At 41.2% G+C, this 20,107-nt stretch overlaps 1 long non-coding RNA gene across 2 annotated transcripts in view; it reads left to right on the plus strand.

Moving 5' to 3' along the window:
- LOC142831279 (uncharacterized) overlaps positions 1 to 20,107 on the plus strand; it is a 114,680-nt gene that overhangs the window by 75,109 nt on the left and 19,464 nt on the right. Inside the window, exons 2-3 of one of the 2 annotated variants that reach the window (XR_012906991.1) lie at positions 10,235 to 10,299; positions 17,732 to 17,864. This is a non-coding gene — a long non-coding RNA (uncharacterized LOC142831279). Of the gene's footprint in view, positions 1 to 10,234; positions 10,300 to 17,731; positions 17,865 to 20,107 lie in introns of those variants that run through there. The other variant, XR_012906992.1, reaches the window with a different exon arrangement.

A 20,107-nucleotide genomic window follows, 5' to 3' on the forward strand; every position in this document is an offset into this window, starting at 1 on the left:
ATGGGATATTTAAATCCCATGCTTCATTAGCAATTTCGGTACACTACATTTGCATCCCTATCTCGAGATAGGGAGCAAGTGCAAATGTACCCTATAAGAAGAATAACTGATTTTAGTCAGATTGGGTTGCAGTATCATCTCACAAACATAGCCTTGTGGGTGAAGTAACCTAGGAACATTTAACATAGGTGGAAAATTTCCAGGATTACAAGTAGGAATTGTTCACAGAGAATACTGTGCTTTTTCTAAGATTTATTGTACCAATTTGTCAAGCATTATCTGGAGGTACATTTCTATAACAAATCAAGGATATCTAATTGCAGGAAACGGTATTAATTCCAGTAGCCCCTGAAATTATTCTGGTAGCTACATGTACTGTTAGAAATAATATGTCCATGCCATGACAGTACAAGAGAAATTCTATTGCATTCAGCTCAATTTATAATTACAGAATATGTCAAGTAGAAAGCACTCATCAGCTCTTTGAATACCAAGTCTTTGTGATGTTCTGAATGGTAAAATCTCTAACAATAGGGCAGTCACGTGGCTCAGTTATGTATCAGATCTCAGCTGATTTCTTAAAATGAAGTAGAAAGGCCTGTTTGTGAACCACAATATTTTGTGACAGCCAACCCAACAGTTTCTATACATTACTCCATACAAATCTATAATGAAGTATTCAGAGGGGTAGCCGAATTAGTCTGTAACAGGAAAAACTTAAAAAACAACAAATAGACTAGTAGCATCTTAAAGACTAACAAAACATGTAGACACTGAAGAAATGGGTTGTACCCATGAAAGCTCATGATACCATTTGCATGTTTTGTTAGTCTTTAAGGTGCTACTAGTCAATTTGTTGTTTTTTATGTTTTTCCATAATAAAGTAGATAATAAGTAGAAATAAAGTTGGATATTTTTCAGTATAAATAGATGGACAAGTTATTGTCAATTTCTCCGTACAAATACATTACTCCATTCTCCATTACAAATACAGAGTTAGATTGCTTTCCCTTTCCTGAACATATTCTCACTTATATAATTGTAATCTACTAATGCAGTGGTCACCAACCAGTAGATCAGGATCTACTGGTAGATCTTGGAGCTCCTGATGAGTGATCCTAACTAGTTTGGCCAAGAGGCTATTGAGTGCCAGCATTTCAACTGCCCCTCCCCCTACTGCTGCTCATCTCCTGCCCTTTGCCTTACAGCTTGCCCCTCCCCCCCCCCCCCCCCCAGCAGCCTCCTGCTTGCATGTTCAGAGCAGAGAAGGGAGAGGATGAGACACTGATGTCAGGGCATTCGACCCTGTATTCTATCTCCACTGAATGGGGTAGTCACAACAGGGTTTGGGATGGAGGGAGTTTGCTGTTGCTTTGGAGAGTGGTGCAGGGCCAGAGCAGAGGTGAGCCTGCCTTAGGTCCACTGCATCACCCCACAGGAGCCACCTGAGGTAAGCAGTGTCCATCTAGAGCCAGCTCCAAACCCCTATCCCAGTCATGAACCCCCTCCTGCATCTCAAGCCCCTGCCCTAGGTCTGAGCCCCCTGAACACAAACTGTCATTTTGAAATAGTTATTTCAAAATAGTTATTTCAGGACCTTACAATAGTGCATTCAGTAATCTGACTAATATTTGTTGTGTGAAGTTTGTATTTTCTACAGCTCAGCACATAGTAAAAAAGTTTATGAACTTTCATTCAAACTCAAATGCAAATTTGTATTCAGTTGTGTCCATGCCTCTTCTGTGTGCACAAATGGTGAGGTCATGGCTTGAAGTACTCCTGAAATGTTTCATTTTGATCTCAGAATGTGGACTATTATCCAAAAAGAAAAAAAAATGAATTTTATAGTCAATTTTATACAAAATTCTGGGAGGGAACAGAAGCCACACCATTTGGCTAATGTAACTAACCAATAATATTTGGAGTACTCCGGTGTCAGTGAATTATATAAAAAGCCATCCAATCAGAGATAACAAAGAATATCCCAATGCTTATTAAATTACAAATCCACCACTGAGGATTCTGAATGCTCAGATCAACTCTTTACAAAAAATGCACAGACTCAGAAATATTTGCTGTAGAGATTCCCAAATAGAATAATACATAGATTTGGGAATTTCACCAATTTGTTTCACAAAATGAAGAAAGATTAACTTTATTGAACATATTTATCATTTCCAATAATTAACTCTGAGTCAATATTTCCTAAATAACAGATCAAATCATAATGATATTGGAAAAATTTTATTTTGATACTTCCTTACTTTTATCTTGTAACGTACTCCCATTCCTCATTAAGCACGGAGCATTGTTACATAAGGATACACAGCATCTTGCTTATGATTAGAAGGAATAAAGTACAGTCACAGGTCAGTACAGCCTTACCCTTCAGAAATTTATGATGATAATTGATCCTAGAAATGTTCTGGTTTTTGCGGTATGGAGGCTACAGTGATCGGATTAATATTGTTCAGACCATCCACATTCAGATTTGTACTTATTCATGTTAAGAACTGAATGTTCATTTGGAGTAAAAACAAACAAAAGCCAATAAATCCAGTGGAATGACTTTTCTATGTTCATAAATGTTTGGTAAATTAATTTAGCAATACAGACAGCAACAGAGGGAAGCAAATTAAGACTGTTAGTTTTACCTAGGTTTGGGTTAGTGTAAATAATCATTAACTAAATGGCTTGGATGAACATTCCTGCTTCCTCTTTTGCTCCTGAGATAACTGTTATAAACACATTAGTATTCTATCATTGGCCATCTCTTCTAAAAATGTTTACTTCCAGAAAGCTTTAAAGAGTTATGTGGATAGAATATTGATGAATATTTTGGAATAAAATCTTTAATGTGCTAGTATTCAGTGGATTGTTGGCAATCTCGTGTTCTGTTCATAGGCTAAACTCCCAATGGAGTTAATAAAGTTCTGCATGTAGAGGAATCATGCATCGGGTCCCATCGTCAGATTCACTAGTGTGAAAAAAAAAAGAGTCTGGGAGAAAAATAAGCAGGATCTTTTGCACAGAAATCAAATCAAATCTGAACTTACCCTTTTCAGAAAGCCTCAGAAATTAATTGGATCCCTTTAATTATAGTTTTGATATTTTAATTAATAACATTAACATCTGAGAGAACCTATAAAAACTATTGCTGCATACAAGTTTGTGTGCTGAATATGATGGCTATATGTATTTTTTAAATTGCTTTTCTCAGTGATGGCAGTGAAGTATCCTCAGACTTGATAGGATTCATTTGTCTTGGAGCAATCTGAGCTACCAGAATATTTCAAGAGTGAAGACATTGCATCTGGATTCACAGAAATATAGAAACTGTAATCCTATAGCAGAATATTTACACCAGTATCCTGCTTCGTATAGTGGCAGAAAAAAGGGGAAAAGAAGCCTATAATGATTAGATATATCATTAACTGCTCATAGGTACATATCCCCATAGTGTAATAGTTAGAGGTTGGCATGTAGACTTTTCTCTCTTTCAAAATTCATTTAAAATACTTACCTATATAGCTCTAGTTGTTCTTGATATCCATTTTAAATGTCCTGTTTTAAAAAAATATCCTGCTAAGCTCTTGGCCTCAATGATGTCTTGTGCTTTGCGTTTTTTTTAACCAAAGTGCATGATGTTGTCACACTTGAAGAGATGAACCTCTGTCCCCTTTCTGATTTCTCTAAGTGTGCCTCCTCTTGTTTTAGATTTCATGCTATTAGGGATGGAATTCTGTAGTTCTCCCACTATAACACTGGGCATTGTGCTATAGCACTCTGTGTATTAGCCATGCTACCCAATGTAATTTGGAAACAATAGTTCTTCCCTTCAGAAGACTATGACCAGTAGTCTACAGTGATAAAACAGCTTCCTTAAAACAAAATACTTGTTTATTTAGGAGTAAAAATGCTTTTACAGAGAGAGAAGTTTAAAACAATCTATAGTTCGCATGTCTGTCTGTTTTACCTACAGTCTTATGATTCCTTGATGGTCACATAGGTAGGCCTAGCTTCACCAGATATTGTCAGTGTGTATGTGGATGGGTGTTGGGGTGGTGTCCCTGAATTGTAGGCTAAGTCTTTACTGGCAGTTTATAAAGTTGTGACTTTCTGCCTTAGGGTGTGAAAAAACATTCTCTTGAGCACAGCAGGTTACAGTGCTATAAAGCACCAGTGTGAACCAGACTATAGAGTGGGGAACCATGCTCCCAGCACTATTAGCTACTCCCCTGATGGAGGTGGCTTACATAGAGTTGCTGGGAGATCTCTCCCTGAGTGCTCATGCCATGGCCACACTTTCAGTTTAAAGCGCTGACATGGCTGTGCTTTAAACTTTTAAGTTTAGATAAAGCTACAGTCTGGTTCCCTTGAGTTTAACAAATAGGGAGGAACTGGTAGAAAATTTGAAAGTGGAAGACAACTTGGGTGAAAGTGATCATGAATTCATAGAGTTCATGATACTAAGGAATGGTAGAAGGGAGAACAGCAAAATAGAGACAGTGGATTTCAGGAAGGCAGATTTTAGTAAACTCAGAGAGCTGGTAGGTAAGGGCCCATGGGAAGCAAGACTAAGAAGGAAAACAACCAAAGAGAGTTGACAGTTTTTCTAAGGGACATTATTAAAAGCCCCAAAACAAACTATTCCACTGCGCAGGTAGAATAGAAAGTATGGCAAAAGACAAAACTGGCTTAACCACGAGATTTTGCATGATTTAAAAATAAAAAAGGAATCATATAAAAAGGGGAAACTAGGTCACCCTACAAAGGATGAATATAAGCAAACTACACATGTATGCAGGGGCAAGATTAGAAAGGCAAAGGCACAAAATGAGATCAATATAGCTAGAGACATAAAAGGTAATAAGAAGACATTCTACAAATATATTAGAAGCAAGAGGAAGACCAAGGACAGGGTAGGCCCATTGCTGAGTGAGAAGAGAGAAACTTGGACATGGCAAACGTGCTTAATTATTTCTTTCTTTCAGTCTTCACCAAGAAGTTTGATGAAGAGATGCTTAACAGTGAATGCTAGTGGAAATGTGGTAAGTTTAGAAATTAAAATAAAAAACGAACAAGTTTAAAATTACTTAGAAAAGTTAGGTGTCTTCAAGTCACCAGGACCTGATGAAATGCATACTAGAATACTCAAGGAGCTGATAGAGGAGGTATCTGATGCTTTAGCTATCATCTTTGTAAAATCATGGACATCAGGAGAGATTCCAGAAGACTGGAAAAGGGCAAATATAAAATATAAAAAGGGAAATAAGAACAACCTGGGAAATTACAGACCAGTCAGTTTAACTTCTGTGCCAGGAAAGATAATGGAGCAGGTAATTAAATTCATCTGCAAACATCTGGAAGAAAATAAACTGATAGGAAATAGCCAGCATGGATTTGTAAAGAACAAATCATGCCAAACCAATCTGATAACTTTATTTGATAGGATAAAAAGTCTTGTGGATAGGAAAAAGTGGGGGATGTGAAATACCTAGACTTGAATAGGGCATTTGATATGGTCTCACATGATCTTCTTATCAATAAATGAGGCAAATACAACATAGATGGTGTTACTAGAAGGTAGCTGTATAACAGGCTGGATAACCATTCTCATGGAGTAGTTATTAATGGTTCACAGACATGTTAGAAGGGCACAACAAGTGAGGATCTGCAGGCGGTCTGTTTTGGGACCAGTTCTCTTCAATATCTTCATCAATGATTTAGGTGATGGCATAGAGAGTATTATTATGTTTGCAGATGATACCAAGCTGGGAGGGGTTGCCAATGTTTTAGAGGATAGGGTCATAATTCAAAATGATCTGAACAAATTGGAGAAATGGTCTGATGTAAATAGGATGAAATTTAATAAGAACAAATGCAAAGTACTACACTTAGGAAGGAACAATCATTTTTACATATACAGAATAGGAAGTGACTATCTGGAAAGGAGTACTGCTGAAAGAGATCTAGCGGTCATAGTGGACCACAAGCTAAATATGAGTCAACAGTGTGACACGTTTGCAAAAAAAGCAAACATGAATCTGGGATGCATTAACAGGAGTGTTGTGATCAAAACACGAGAAGTCATTCTTCCTCTCTACTCTGTGCTGATTAGGCCTCACATAACACATTTCAAGAAAGATGTGGAGAAATTGGAGAAGGCCAGAGAAGAGCAACAAAAATGATTAAAAGTCTAGAAAACAAGGTTGAAGGAATTGGGCTTGTTTAGTTTGGAAAAGAGAAGACTGAGAGGGGACATGATAGCAGTAGCAGTTTTCAGGTATCTAAAAAGGTTTCATTGGGAGGAGGGGGAAATTGTTTTCCTTGGCATCTGATGATAGGACAAGAAACAATGGGCTTAAATATCAATCAGGGAGGTTTAGGATGGACATTAGGAAAAACTTCCTAACTGTCAGGGTGGTTAAACACTGGGATAAGTTGCCTAGGGAGGTTGTGGAATCGCCATGGCTGGAGATATTCAAGAGCAGGTTGGTTAGACATTCATCAGGGATGATATAGATCGTGCTTGATCCTGCCGTGAGAGCAGGGGATAGGACTTGATGATCTCTTGAGGTCCTTTCCAGTTCTAGTATTCTATAATGCTATGAGAATTAACCACAATTTTTTGATAAAGTGATTCTTTTAAACCCTGATGCCATTCTTTTGCTCTTCTCTGCACTCGGCCATTGACCCTTCTCAAAACCAGCAAACTCTGCAGGAAATCAAATGGAATCCTCAGGGCCAATGGTGCTGGCCATGTCTTTTAACACCTCTCAAGTGTTTGCTGAGAGGTGGCTTATTTTGAGCCATTCTTTTTCTTCCTACCTCTTTTTCCAGGCAGGTTTCTGTTGTGTTAAATCAATATAGTCATCCAGAAAACACTCCTGCATAGCGTATTCATAAATGAACACAGAACAACTCCAAATCCAGGTAGCATCTGTAAACCCTCAGTCATTCTTCCTGAAACTGCTGTAACAGGCCGAGGAGCTGACAACCATGCCAGGGCCCTGGGCAAGATGTGGGGGGGGAGGGGCAGCTCCATGCTCCCAAAAGAGATAGGGCCTCAGGCAGACGGAGCAGGCAGTTCTTAGTGCTGGCCAGACCGCAGCGCCTCCTCACCCACAGTGCCGTCTGGATCTCTCTGAGCACCGCCCTGCCTCCCTAGGCACCCCTAAGAGCCACCTAGAGTGTGCTGCATGGTGCTCCAGTGGTCATTTAAAGGGCTCAGTGGTCCAGGTGCTTTTGCTGCTGCAGCAACAGCAGTGGCAGCCAGAGCCTGTGGCCAAACTGAATCATTGGAGCATGGGGCAGTTTTCCCCTTTTGCTTCCCCTCCTTCCATAAGCCAGGTAACAGGGCAAACAAATGTATCAGATGAGTCATGTAGCATGTTGAAGATGAGGACTGGAACAGGATAGGAATTTATAGAATATTCCTGATTTTATTTCATGCCCTCTTGAGCCAACATTGCTGACATTTTTAGAGGTGTCTAAATTTTTTCTTGATGTCTCTTACTAGACAATTTTGCATACCTCACAGTGTATTGAGAGCAGGGTGACATGATGTTCCAATTTCATAGGGACAGTACTGATATTTGGGCTTTGTCTTATATAGATGCCTGTTAGCTCCCATCCCTGTCCTGATATTTCATTCTTGCTGTGGTCACCCTAATTGAGATGGACATTCGTGGCAAAACATTTTGAGGTTCTCGAATGGAAGTGATTATGGAAGCACAAACTCTTGTGTTCGGGGTCTCTGTATAACTTGTTCACATGAGACAAGAACAGTCAACACCAAATGAGTTCATGCATCTTTTCCAAAACAGGGATAAGACTCCTTTAGTGGTGCTAATTCATCAGCAAAAGCAATTTCTTTATAAGGGTAATAGGAAATATTACAGAGAAACTCCTAGCACCTTGATACACTGAATGTGTCTACGAATTAGCTGTTTGATGAAATTATAGATGAAACCAAATCACAAAGTTTGGCTCCAGACTTCTCCCAGGTTCAGAATATTTGGTATTCCTGTTCCTGTGAATACTATGTTTAAGGAAAATTCTAACTTTAAGTTTGTGTATCTGCTGATGAAAGTGCATGTGCAGATCCATTTATAACTAAAATGAACTCAAGAGGTTCTCATTGCTTTGATAAATATGTCTTACTTTTGAAGGCATACAAAATTCAAGCTAGTTTTCTAAGAACCATTTCTACCCTTTTCTCTCTTTGACTCTCCTTCAGGCTACATCTAGACTACAGAGTCCAGGGAACATGTCCAACATTTTTGCGGAAGAGCAGATGCGTTCTTTCAGAAGCCCCTGTATTCCTTGTTTCATGAGGAATAAGGGCTCTTCCGAAAGAGGAGGTTTTTCTGAAATTTGGCCCAGTGTAGACAGGTGAAATTTCGGAAAAGCCTCTACCAAAAAAACAATCGAAAAAAGTTACACACATTTCTGATAAAACTCTGTAGTCTAGATGTAGCCTCAGTGTGATGACTTTATTGGGAAAGGGGAGATGGATACATAGCCTCCCTCGGTGCAGTAGCCCACCTTTAGATGCTGTTGGCATCTCTCTGGCTTCTTTAATTTTTTTTCCCTGATGAGGTAAATAATGAATGTTCTCAGAATTCCCACTCTCTCCAACCATACACCCATCCTCTTTCTTCCTCAGCTACAAATAGAAAGGAAGAAAGCTAACTTATTTGTTGGAATGTTTTACACAATGTTGCTGTATTGCCTTGCAAAATAAATACATCAATAAATAAATCCATATATTCTGTGTAAATTTCTGGATTTGTCATAAATGTATTAGCAGAAAAGCAAAACAGTTGTGTCCCAACTGCAATACTTGAAGCCTCAGACCAAAAGAATGCTTGTTGTCTAGGAGATGGTCTGAGAACACATATCGGCTGCGTCTAGACTGGCAAGTTTTTCCACAAAAGCACTTGCTTTTGCAGAAAAACTTGCCAGCTGTCTACACTGGCCACTTGAATTTTTGCAAGAACACTGCTGATCTCATGTAAGATTGTCAGTGTTCTTGCGGAAATACTATGCTGCTCCCATTCAGGCAAAAGCATTTGCGCAAGAGGGCCAGTGTAGACAACGCGGTATTGTTTTACGCAAAAAAGCCCCGATCGCGAAAATGGCGATCGGGACTTCTTGCGCAAAACCATGTCTAGATTGGCATGGATGCTTTTCCACAAAAAGTGCTTTTGCGGAAAAGCGTCTGTGCCAATCTAGATGCTCTTTTCCGCAAATGCTTTTAACGGAAAAACTTTTCCGTTAAAAGCATTTTCAGAAAATCATGCCAGTCTAGATGTAGCCATCCTGTAGATCAAAGAGTTCTCAGATGGTAATGGATGGGCTGGTTGAAAAACCCAAACACTTTGATTTAGAGGATTGTGTGGAGAGAGGTGTGTTGTCAAATGTAAAATTTTAAAAAAGTAAATATAAAATTGAAAATTGTTCAATTAACTCTAGGAATAACTCTTGATTACCTCCAAACAGGGTTGGATTTCAACTAGTAAGCTAGAGAGAAAGGTTTGTATGCCATTAGTATCTTAAAGGGACAACTAGTTCTCAGCCTTGCTATTTTGAAGGCATTTTTCATTTGTATAATGAATCAAAGGAAATTGAATGTCTTTCTCATGTTAGAATTGGAGGATCAATAATTCTGTACTCTGAGAACCTGTGTCTAGTATATGTTATTGTTTTTTCAAATTAAAGCATGGTTCTTGAACTGAACGTGATATCCTGTCCCCATATATATAGAAATATGTTTTTAATATGAATATGCATAACTTGAATATGCTTTATATAAAATATGGCATGTAACTGCCATTGAAAAACTTGTAATCAGCCGAATATATTTTGTTATGTGGGCATGTATCGTTATTGTACCCTCCACCTCACTGCACAGAGAAAGATGGATTTATCTGGAATTCTGATCCCACTGGAGCTGTACCTAGCTCTGTGTCAAATCCTTGTGACTGAGCCTTCCCAGAGCAGAGCTGTTTCAGTGTCTGTGATGCTCTTCTGTGGGCTGTAACCCCAACCCTGTGCCTTTATGGGGAGACCAGAGCTTCTAGCTCAGCAGGACAAGGTTGTAGGGTGGTCCCAGAGAGCAGGTAGGTAGGGCCAGTGATATGAACAGCCCATGAGATAGTGGCAGACAGTCTCAAGAAGATCTCTTGGGCCCAGCCCAGCATACTGAAACTTTCTGATCTCTTCCCAGAATTCCAGTATTTTTGGACTGTCAAGAATAAAGGAAGGGTAATTTGCTGAGAGCATCCTTTTCAGGTAAGCTTTGCCAACAGTGAAAACAGATATTTTTAATATATTCATGAAAAACCCAAAACATGAGCTGTTCAGATATCTCTGATGTCCTGTATTTTTAATTACTGGGCCACACTGCCACCCCACAAGATAATAATCTAAAGTAGTTTTTTAAAAGGAAGGAGGTTTCTGAATAATGGTTCTGTGATTTATTCTGGACTATTTCCCCACCAGTACTATTCAATGCAGAGCTGGTGATTTCAAGATATCTGTGCAGAGTTCACTTTGTAGCAGGGGACAATTCTGAAGTGGCTATGTGGTTTCTTTTAAAAATTCTCACACACAAAGCAAACTCCCAGAGCCTTAGCCCATATTCTGGAAATGGGCTAATAAAAGCTTTTCTTAGCCTTTCCTCCTTCTGCAATTGAGGCACTATCATGCTTATGGTATTGTTGTTCATCATGCTGGTATACCCTTTGAGTATTTTCCTGGTCATTTTAGAATGCTGTTTTTACTGACGTTCCTTTTCAACACTTGAAGTGTGTGCTGCTAATTTCCCCTCCCCCCCCATATGACCTAGATTTTTTAAAAATTCATAGTTGAGAAAAAGCCTTTTCATGGTTTAACTGTGCAAGGAGTTAAAAGCACTGTGACTGAATTACCCGGGGCTACATCTTAACGAGTTTACACAAAATCAGAGTCCAATTATACACTGTGTTTGTTATCAACTACAATGAGAAGATAAGACGGAAAGAATGGCCCAGAGGGTAGGGATTGCATATGTTATCGTGGTTGGTGGTAAAAACAACATCGATTACATTTAAATTTTTGTTTTTAAATTTAAAGAGAAACTCATAGTTTTGCTCCTTGGGATTCAAATAAAGAGTTGGTGTTGGCACTTAAGACTCATAAGCAGTTTTGTCTCTTTATTAATAAGAATGTTTTGTAACAAATATAGGCTGTTCAGAGAGCGTCACTGTGGCAGCCAGTTCAGATTCTGTGGGTCAAAGAAAAATGTATATTCTGTGGTTGTCTAGCTAATTTGAAATTATTTTGCTGACTCCTTACGGTGTGTGTGTCTGTGTGTTTGCCACTCAATCCTTTTATAGTCATCAGTAACTCCCAGTGTAGAAAATAATAGCCTCACCTAGAATATATACCAGAACATTCCTTGTTTAAGTTAAAACTTTTCAGTGTATTTACTCTGATACATAGTTCATTTTAAAAAGAGAATGAGTGAGCAATGCATACACAGAGACATAGCAGGAGTTATGATTTTTTTAAAAATGATCCTTCATAAATCAGCAACAGTATAAGGCCTGTTGATATTGACAATCCCTCTCTGTTGGCTAGTCTATGGGAAGTTCAAATTGTTCCAGTAAGCAATAAAAGGAACCAAAAGAAGAAATATCTGGACCTAAATGTTTTTACTTTTAGTCTTGATTACTGCAACTCGCCTTCTCTAGAATTAACCATCATGATCAGCTGGAAACTTTGGTTAAATTTTAGCTTGGTTGCTGGCTGCTTTCTGCAATGGGCCATGCATGAAGAATCTCCATCACATGTTTGCATGTTCTACACTGCCTGTCAATCTACACCTCCTCCCAAAGAGCTTCTGGCTCTCACATACAACATTCCTTATTTCATAGTATCATAGAATCATAGGACTGGAAGGGTCCTCGAGAGGTCATTGAGTCCAGCCCCGCGCCCTCAAGGCAGGACCAAGCTCCATCTACACCATCCCTGACAGATGTCTATCTAACCTGTTCTTAAATATCTCCAGAGAGGGAGTTTCCACCACCTCCCTTGGCAATTTATTCCAATATTTGACCACCCTGACAGTTGGGAATTTTTTCCTAATGTCCGATCTAAACCTCCCTTGCTGCACTTTAAGCCCATTACTCCTTGTCCTGTCCTCAGAAACCAAGAGGAACAAATTTTCTCCTTCCTCCTTGTGACACCCTTTTAGATATTTGAAAACCGCTATCATGTCCCCCCTTAATCTTCTTTTTTCCAAACTAAACAAGCCCAGTTCATGAAGCCTGGCATCATAGGTCATGTTCTCTAGACCTTTAATCATTCTTGTCGCTCTTCTCTGTACCCTTTCCAATTTCTCCACATCTTTCTTGAAATGTGGCGCCCAGAACTGGACACAGTACTCCAGCTGAGGCCTAACTAATGCAGAGTAGAGCGGCAGAATGACTTCACGAGTTTTGCTTACAACACACCTGTTGATACAACCTAGAATCATATTTGCTTTTTTTGCAACAGCATCACACTGTTGACTCATATTCAACTTGTGGCCCACTATGACCCCTAGATCCCTTTCCGCCATGCTCCTTCCTAGACAGTCACTTCCCATCTTGTATGTATGGAACTGATTGTTCCTTCCTAAGTGGAGCACTTTGCATTTCTCTTTATTAAACTTAATCCTGTTTACCTCTGACCATTTCTCTAACTTGCTATGGTTATTTTGAATTATGTCCCTATCCTCCAAAGAAGTTGCAACCGCACCCAGTTTGGTATCATCTGCAAACTTAATAAGCGTACTCTCTATCCCAATATCTACATCATTGATGAAGATATTAAACAGTACGGGTCCCAAAACAGACCCTTGCGGAACTTCACTTGTTATTCCTTTCCAGCAAGATTTAGCACCGTTAACAACAACTCTCTGACTATGGTTATCCAGCCAATTATGCACCCACCTTATCGTGGCCCTATCTAAGTTATATTTGCCTAGTTTATCAATAAGAATATCATGCGAGACCGTATCAAATGCCTTACTAAAGTCTAGGTATATGACATCCACCGCTTCTCCCTTATCCACAAGGCTCTTTATCCTATCAAAGAAAGCTATCAGATTAGTTTGGCATGACTTGTTCTTCACAAACCCATGCTGGCTATTCCCTATCACTTTATTACCTTCCAAGTGTTTCCATATGATTTTCTTAATTACCTGCTCCATTATCTTCCCTGGGTCAGACGTTAAACTGACCGGTCTGTAGTTTCCTGGGTTGTTTTTATTCCCCTTTTTATAGATAGGCACAATATTTGCCATTTTCCAATCTTCTGGAATCTCCCCTGTCTTCCATGATTTTTCAAAGATCATAGCTAAAGGCTCAGATACCTCCTCTATCGGCTCCTTGAGTATCCTGGGATGCATTTCATCAGGACCTGGTGACTTGCTGACATCTAACTTTCCTAAGTGATTTTTAACTTGTTCTTTGTGTATCCTATTTTCTAAACTTACCCTCTCTCTGCTTGTATTCACTACGTTAAGCATACCTCCAGACTTCTCGGTGAAGACCGAAACAAAGAAGTCATTGAGCATCTCTGCCATTTCCAAGTGTCCTGTTACTGCTTCTCCCTCCTCACTGAGCAGTGGGCCTACCCTGTCCTTGGTCTTCCTCTTGCTTTTAATGTATTTATAAAAGGTCTTCTTGTTTCCCTTTATGCCTGTAGCTAGTTTGATCTCATTTTGTGCCTTTGCCTTTCTAATCTTGCCCCTGCATTCCCGTGTTGCTTGCCTATATTCATCCTTTGTTATTTGTCCTAGTTTCCATTTTTTATATGACTCCTTTTTTATTTTGAGATCATGCAAGATCTCCTTGTTAAGCCAAGCTGGTCTTTTGCCATATTTTCTATCTTTCCTACACAGCGGAATTGTTTGCTTTTGGGCCCTTAACTATGTCCCTTTGAGATACTTCCAACTCTCCTCAGTTGTTTTTCCCTTCAGTCTTGCTTCCCATGGGACCTTACCTACAAGTTCTCTGAGCTTATCAAAATCTGCCTTCCTGAAATCCATTACTTCAGTTGTGCTGGTCTCCCTTCTACCTTTCCTTAAGATCATGAACTCTATTATTTCATGATCACTGTCCCCCATACTGTCTTCCACTTTCAAATTCTCAACTAGTTCCTCCCTATTTGTTAAAATCAAATCCAGAACAGCTTCTTCTCTGGTAGCTTTTTCAACCTTCTGAAACAGAAAGTTGTCTCCAATGCAGTCCAGAAACTTATTGGATAGCCTGTGCCCTGCAGTGTTAGTTTCCCAACATATGTCTGGATAATTGAAGTCCCCCATCACCACGAAATCTTGGGCTTTAGATAGTTTTGTTAATTGTTTAAAAAAGGCCTCATCCACCTCTTCCACCTGGCTAGGTGGCCTGTAGTAGACTCCTAGCATGACATCACCCTCATTTTTTACCCCTTTTAGCTTAACCCAGAGACTCTCTACACAGCTATCTCCTACGTTCATATCCACTTTAGTCCAATTGTGTACATTTTTAATATACAAGGCAACCCCTCCTCCCTTTTTTCCCTGTCTGTCCTTCCTGAGCAAGCTGTACCCTTCCATACCAACATTCCAATCATGCGTCCCATCCCACCAGGTTTCTGTAATACCAATGATATCGTAGTTGTATTTATTTGTTAGCAATTCCAGTTCTTCCTGCTTATTACCCATACTTCTTGCATTTGTATATAGGCATCTAAGATACTGATTTGATCTTGCCTCCCTGTTGTGCCCTGACCCTCCTTCTCCTTGCCATTATAGGCCGTAGTCCCCTCCATTTCCAACCCATCTCCCAGTCCCGCACATTCAGCACTTACCTGTGGGCTTTGCTCACCTGTCCCCGTCGAACCTAGTTTAAAGCCCTCCTCACAAGGTTAGCCAGTCTGTGTTCAAACAAGGCCTTCCCGTTCCTAGAAAGGTGAACTCCATCTCTGCCAAACAGTCCTTTCTGGAAGAGCACCTGAGGTCTCTTCCAGCTCTATGATTCTAGGTACTGCATAAAGTTAGGTCCTGCTTCTGGAAACACTCGAGCACACGTGATATCAATAGACATAAGAACCGTCATGATGGAAATCAAAGGCTGAAAAAACAGTCCTTGTCCCCTCTTCCCAAAGTAACAATTAATTTTAAACACAACTGATTTAAATAAAAAGTGTAAAAGGAAGGGCAAGGGAAGCATCAATAAGAATGTGTCAGCATAGGTCAGCTATATCCACCACTAGATGAATGAGACACTATGCTCACTGTTTAAGCTGTGTCCTCAAAGGGTGAATTTCACAGAAGCTAGAGGCAGGTCACTTTCTATAGTCATCCTCTGATTCCAGAATTTCCTGCTGCCAAAAATACTCCTAAAGATAAACTTGGCCACTATTAGAGCAGATCACAATAAAAATAATAATTTTGTCTAGGTTTTCTGCCACCAACTCTGGAGTCCCAAGATAGCTTTTTCTCTATCATCTACTCATTAAAGTTGTGGCACTGCTCTCTACATTTGGGAATATTAGTGGATTTCAAATCAAATAGTGTGTGCCCAGGCTCCCCAGTGGTAGACAAGTTATAAGTGCACCCAAGCATAATATAATTGCAATGTCTGTCTTCAGCACCGGCTTCTCCAGTATTCAACACCTTTCCTTACTTAAGGGTTTGATATTTTTTTCTTATATCCTCCCTCCTGTGTTTTCACTTAGCTAGTCTGCAAAAATGACTGACTCTGCTAGACTGAAAAAGCAGCCACAAGAGGCGTGACTGTGGATTAAACTGAGCCTAAGACAGTCCCAGTTTGACAAGCCACAGTTATTTCAGTGCTCTTCCTCCTCCAGAGGTTTATGCTCCATTGCCACTAAGGGAAAAGCCTTCTGTTTGTACAGACGTAGATCTGAGGAAGCCACATGCTATTCTGAATCTATGATGTGTTTCTGGTTTTTAAAAAAATAGCTCTCCAGTATATTTCCTCTAAAGTATCACAGAAGAACATTTATCATGACACTGAAAAAGCAAACTAATTCCCTCTCACCAAAGTATGTGTGCCCCACAAATATAAGCCACATTTTTTTCTACCTTGATGTAATGAATTATGCAGGCTATTTTGTTCACATTTCTGTATATGGAATATTGTTGGAGCATCAAGTGAATTACTTCATATTAATATGGACATTCATGGTCAGTATCTTTTAGATGGTGCACATCATTTTAGATAGTAGAATTCTCCTGCACTTTCCTAGAAACAAATATACTTCTACTCTTGTATTTACAAGCACAATTCTCAACAATGCCAACGTGACTAGGAAAAAGAAAAGATATTCTGACATTTGCATTAAAACAGAATATCTGAAGCTAAGTAAACTCATTTACAAATACACTGCAATCAACTGTGCTGAGCCTGGGACAGACATGCAAATCTAGAGGCACCATTCTACATAGTCAGTACAGGGTCAGACATATGCAAATGTAATAGTTACAAAGAGCCTTTGTAAGACTGCTGAGTACTGGCATGGTGAAGTCAGAGAACCAAGTTTTACATAATCACATGGGTGTATGCCCAGCAGGGGTGCAGCTTGTAAAAATAATTTAAAGGCATTATACCCAATTTCCAGTTTAGTGCACTTCAAAGGATTGGGGAAAACAACCACTGAATACCCTATCACATATTTTAAGAAAGGGGTGATGGACATATTTAGGGCAAGATCCTGGTGCATAATATGGCTCCTTTTCAATATTCTGGAAGCACAGAGGCAGAACTGCAATATGAATGTTAAGTGCCAAACAATTATGATAAGAAAATGTCCCTAACAGGCAGGATAGGGAAATGCCCAGCAGGCCCATCCAGCATAATCCCATATGATCCCTTCCTACCACTTTACTCACAGAAAAAAGAGGAGCAATTATGTCTGCAATACTATTGTGATCCAGCAAAACCTGACTGATGTAACAACCCCATGGGGCAGTAATCAGTCAGTGTAGATTAGAACAGCAGTGCAACTACTCTAACTTACACTAAAAGTGACTATATCTCTGTAAATCCTAGAAGTTGAGAGAGTAAAAGGTTAGCTTACAGCTCCTCCCCTCCCCTCATGTCCTACCCCAAAAACAGTTTAAGTTAACTCAAACAGTGGGTCTGTACTGATAGGAACAAAGATTAACTTTTAGTTTTGTTTCTCTGTCTAAAAAGCTTGCTGATTTCTTAAGTATTTACTGTGCTGGTGTTTTCACCAATTTAGTTGCTATGGCTTTTATCTATATCCCCATCTGACAATTTTTTTGTTCAGCTAGCTTACCAATGTAGTAATTGCCAAAATAATGGCCAAGAAATGGAGCCTTCATTACAAATAGCATTATTTTTTGTTACTGTTTTCCCCACAATGCTTGAAAGCAGCCCTGGGTAACAAAATGAACGTAGCAAACCACTTACTGTTTTAAATAAAATGATCAATATACAATATCTTGGCTCCAGAAAACAAAGCAATGCAAAACAAAACAAAACACAAACAAAAGGCAAAGCAAAACAAAACAAACAAACAAACAAACAAACAAAAACCAAAAAAACAGCCTCTCCCACTACCACCACCACTTCAGTGAAATACATTGTAGGCATCTTCGTACATGTGTGCATCTTTAGGAACTCCTGCCTCTTCAAAAAGTTGCACACTGGAACTTTTTACCCAGATCAGAAAATCAGAATCGGAGAGGTGGAAATGCCAATAGTGATCCTTGACGACCCAGCTGGCTCCTTGTGTCCATTGCTCATGAAGCCACACACAGACAGCCTGGACAAACATCAAGGAGCAGTTCAACTAAAGGCTGAGTAAGTGCCAAATGGTATTTAAAGGGGAGGTTTAGAAGTCTCCTGACTAAGTTGACTAGGTTGAACACAACATTCCCTTTGTGGTGTCAGCCTGTTTTATGCTCCATAATCTTTGTGATAGCAAAGGGGAAAGTTATCTGGCAGGGTGGGGGGCTGAGGCAGAGCACCAAGACAGAGATTTGGAGCAGCCAGACACCAGGGTGATAAGGAGAACATAGTGTGCGGCAGTGCAAAAAGAGAGGGTTTGAAAAAAAGTTTTATAAATAGCCAGTTTGAGACTCATGCACTCACTGTGCCCCTGCACTCACTGTGTTTGCCTGTAATCTCCCACCTCTCCTTGAAGTACAAGTGTGATGGCCTCGACCCCCCCTTCCTATCCGGGAGAAAGGGGGAGGGCAAGATGCGAGTCCGCCACGTCTAGACCTGCCCATGTCATCCCCATCCTGGGACTCCAGGTCCCCTGTAAGCGAGGTTCTCTAGCCCCTCACCGTTGAGTGCTCCTCATCCGACGCGTTCCCCCACGCGGAGGGGGGGCAAAAGAGGGGCCCGGGCCCGCCCTCACTCATGGGCCCCAGCCCAGGGCCCTAAGGACTCCAACTGACTGCCAGTCTGGGTCCGGCTGACGGGGGTGTGCCTCTAAACGCATCAGCCCACGGGCTTCCTCACCGCCCTTCCCTGGGATACTTCCTTTTCTCCCCTCCGTGGTCCTTATCCCGGCGGTGGCGCGTCTCAGCGGGGCGACAGATCGGGGAGTGTCAAGGTCCCTCCTGGAGAGTCCCGTCTCTCCGTCCTGCTGCCCCTTGCTTGCGTTGCCCGGCGGTATTTGACGCTCCCGCCGGGCCGGCCCACCAGCGCTTGTCCCGCCCCCGATCTGGTCGGCGCCATTGATTGGCCTTTCGGCCCGTCAGGGCTGGCCCCAGCACCTCTCCGGCGGCATCTTGGCGCTCGCCCAGCTGAGCCGCGTTTTCGCTCAGCTGAGCCGCGGGGCTGCCCCGCCAAGCCGCGCCTCCGCTCAGCTGAGCCGCGGCGTCTCTGCTCAGCTGAGCTGTGGCGTCCCTGTTGAGCCGCGGCTTGGGAGCAGCCGGCACACAGCCGGTATCTGCTCCGCAGCTTCTCTGCCAGGGCACAGAGCCCCTGGCTCTCAGTGCGGGGTTTTGATGCCCCGTCACAACAAGCAATAAAGATACCGTTGTTCAGAGATCACACTTTTTTATTTAGGGAAGAAAGCCGGGAAATAAAAGAAGTCCATTGTAGAAACCCAAAGGGGGGAGGGGAGAAAGGCTCAGAAATACAATAAGGTCTTGAGATCCTTGAAGTTGAGGCTGCCCTTGGCAAGGCGGGTGGAGGTTTTTTTCTCCAGGCACACAGCCAGGCGCTCCATCATTATTGTCAGGGAGACAAAGATATTGTCCTGTTGCTTTCTCTACAGCTCCCCGCATGCTCTCCTCCTCTGCCGTTCAGCAACCCTGTCCTGGTTCTTGGCATACATCTCCTCCAGGAGCATATTCCTCCACTTCATTTGGTCCTTGAACGTATCTTTCCTTGTCCATTTTTGCCTGCAGATCTGCACCAGGTGGACAGCTGGTGGAGCTGGGGAAGTGAGCTGCCTGCTGTACCCGCTGTAATGATAAGTTACAAAGGCACACAGTATAGGAGATGCATAGTATTAAGCCTAACCCTAATCTGTTAACATACCGTGAAAGTGGCTACTGTACAGTAGGCACACACCAAAGTTCTCAAGGAAATCTCTAGACGTTTGCAGAGGCCAGTATAGTAAGGGGCCTGCTGGAGCATGATCCTGTGGGCGGGATGGGGTCTGGTCATGCCAGCAGGACAGGGTGATTTCTGGCACATGCAGCTTCTCGGGGAGAGTGCTAATAGGGGCTGAAACTATGAGGCAGCACCTAAAAGCTTCCCCTCCTTCTTCATCCAGTTTCCAATGTGAGATAGCAGTCTTCTCCGAAGCACAGAGTGATAGGGAGCAGATGCTGACTGGATGTGGCCATAACCTGCACCTTATGGTGCACTGCTTTGTGATTCAGTGACACCAGACAACTTACTGGTGTCTTGGGAAGGTGTCCTACCGTGGAGGACGGAATAAGGCTGGCCTCCCCAGAAACCTGTGAGAAGGCTCAATGAGTTCCTATCTGAGGGTATGTCTACACTACAAAGTTAATTCGAACTAACAGCCGTTAGTTCGAATTAACTTTAATAGGGGCTACATGCACAAACCGCTA

Source organism: Pelodiscus sinensis, chromosome 13 (genome assembly GCF_049634645.1).
Source record: "Pelodiscus sinensis isolate JC-2024 chromosome 13, ASM4963464v1, whole genome shotgun sequence".
In the NCBI taxonomy this organism is placed as follows: Eukaryota; Metazoa; Chordata; order Testudines; family Trionychidae; genus Pelodiscus; species Pelodiscus sinensis.